Source organism: Camelina sativa, chromosome 2, assembly GCF_030686135.1.
Source record: "Camelina sativa cultivar CO46 ecotype springtype chromosome 2, ASM3068613v1".
Taxonomy (NCBI): domain Eukaryota; kingdom Viridiplantae; phylum Streptophyta; class Magnoliopsida; order Brassicales; family Brassicaceae; genus Camelina; species Camelina sativa.
This window is the reverse complement of record NC_141881.1, coordinates 22,545,160-22,547,824: the sequence shown is the minus strand read 5'-3', so window position 1 is coordinate 22,547,824 and position 2,665 is coordinate 22,545,160. Positions and strand designations below refer to the sequence as shown.

Genomic DNA, 2,665 nt, shown 5'->3' with positions numbered 1-2,665 from the left:
TGTTAAATTAATTTTTAGAATTTTTTTTAGGTTTGGGTTCTCTTACATTTAGGGTATAGTTTTGATAGGATAGGGTTTAGTATTTGAAGTTTAGGGTTTATAAGTTAGTCATTTTATACATAGAAAAGGGGTATTTTTGAAAATAAACAAAATGAAAATGTATTTTTTATAAAATAACATAGGATAAGGGGTATTTTTGAAAATGTCTCATCTATAAAAGATGCACAATAGTGTATTTGGGTTTTTTTTTTGAATTTAACTGAAATTAACAAAAATAAATAATTATAAGATTTAAGTTTAAAAGATGACACATGTCAAAACTCAAAAGGAAGAGTGCCTATGTGTCAACTTCTTAAAACATGATTAAGAGGATTCTCCACTTAATTATATAAGATATATGTGATTGCTAAGAACATTGAAACTTCTGAAGACTTAAATTAATACAAAATTACATTAATTTTATCTTAGGGATGCAAACATAATTTATAAGTTTTATGAAAAGTTTCTTTATTATTAAATTCAATGGATACATGTGCCCTGACTTGGGTCGGAATAAATAAGGTAGCCGGAATGATTAAAGTCACAAGCATTAAAAGTGCGACCATGGCTCTGGTAGTAAATATCCATGACAAACGACGCATGGTCTAGTAAAGTATTAGGGTAATAACAATATCCACCGTATTGGATCGGTGAACAATCGACTATGTCGCAAGCAAATTTAATGTTTGCTTCTAACTGCTCTGGTGTGGTTCCAGGCAACGCCACACACCATGGTTCAATACAAGTCACAACGGGGATGTGGTAGATCACAGCCGCAGATAGGATGAAGAGGAGCGTCAAAAGTTGGGAAGACATTACAAATTATTTTCAGTTAGATAGTAATCAAGATATGTTTTTTTTTTTTTGTGTATTTTCTTGTCAAAGTACATGTATATATAATCATATACTAGAAGATTTCTCTAAGCAAGGCTGGGACACCAGTTCTCATAACTTTATGTGATTTTATTTGTTTTGGGAAAGAGATCAAAAAAGAGGAATTATAAGATAAGTAATGAATCAACAAAACATTCCTTTAAATAAATTATATATGATATATTTCTCATTTTATATTAGCTAATATATAAATGATCTTATCTAGTAGCTTTAAAATTTTTGTAAGATCTTTTGATATATCATACTAACTTGCTATATTATAAAGATAACATATCTATATAAAGCTTAGTTTTCAAAGTTAGTAATTCATATAATCACGACATGTATCAAAGTATATCGATAACTCGTTCGGGTTCGAATATTATCCAATCGGTTTCGGGTAAATGGGTTTAGAAAAATAGAACCCATTAAGTATTTTTTGATATATGGGTTTGGTTCGGTTTAGGTACTATCGGGTTCGAATCGGTTTGGGTTACAAATTTTAGAACCCGATTAGTACTCAAACTACTGGGTACCCGAAAAAAATCTTTAAAATTAATTAATTTAAATAAATTTAGCTAAATCTTGACTCACATAACAAATTATGTAACAAATATATATATATATATATATATAATAGTAAACCCACAAGTGTCAAACATGAGATATATCTAAATTTATTAATATATATCCAAAATTATATTAAAGGAAGCATCTACTCATCATCCATTCACATGATTGTTGTTATCAGTGAATTCGAAAATTGATTCTACATTGGGTTACAAATTTGAAATAGCGTATACATCTCTCACACATTGTTCAAAAAACATTTAGTACGTACAAGTTGAGTTCTTCATCTTTTATTCTACCACATTGATGGAACGTATACTTGTATATATATGTATGTATATATGATATATGTAATATAAATAATTAAATATTATATTAAATCTTTACTTATATTCCCTTTGTTCCTTAAAGGTGGATGTTTTCAGATTTTTTCATTTTCCACAAAGATTGATTTTTTACCATTTTTAGTTAATTACTATTAATATTTTGTAAACTTCAAAAAATAATCATTATAAATATTTGAATTTCTAAATTATTATAATATTATAATTACATAATATTTTTTAGTGAAAGAAAATAATATATGTAAAATTAGTAATCATTGTTTCTTAATTTTTGTAAAAACCTTCAAACATCAATCTTTTAGGAACAATATTGGATTTCTACATTATTTCCTTCTAATTGATTAGTATTTTGATTTTTTTTTTCAAAAAGACTTCGAAAAATGAATAGAAGTGAATAACAATGCACCATAAGTAGGTGTCACAAACAAGACAAATAAAATATTAACGACAAACAGTCCGGACTAATTTGTCACAACTGTGTAGCAACTTTAGAAATTTGCAACGATGCTATAGTTACTAAATTTATTTGTAACAAAACTGTAACAAATATTCTTTTTGCTACAAAATATTCGTTATACCTACAAAATATATAGTAACTATACATGTCAACATTTGTAGGGGATCCTATTCTATGGTTTGTTTGGGATTAGGTCCGTTTTTACACTTAACCTTAAGGCAACAGGCAACATAGTTGCGTTGAACCTTTTAATACCATCTTTAGCAAAAATATATTACTTCATGATCTTCTTTGTTTTCAGCATAGGTCCTTTATAGTTTTATTTTTGGTCAGATACGGTTTACTCGGATTGAAAAGTTTTAATAGTATAATCTACTTTTGT

At 27.4% G+C, this 2,665-nt stretch overlaps 1 pseudogene; it reads right to left on the bottom strand.

Annotated features, from left to right (window-relative positions):
- Window positions 1–411: 411 nt before the first annotated feature.
- Window positions 412–914, bottom strand: LOC104773636 (glucan endo-1,3-beta-glucosidase pseudogene; annotated as a pseudogene).
- Between the last annotated feature and the right edge of the window lie 1,751 nt (window positions 915–2,665).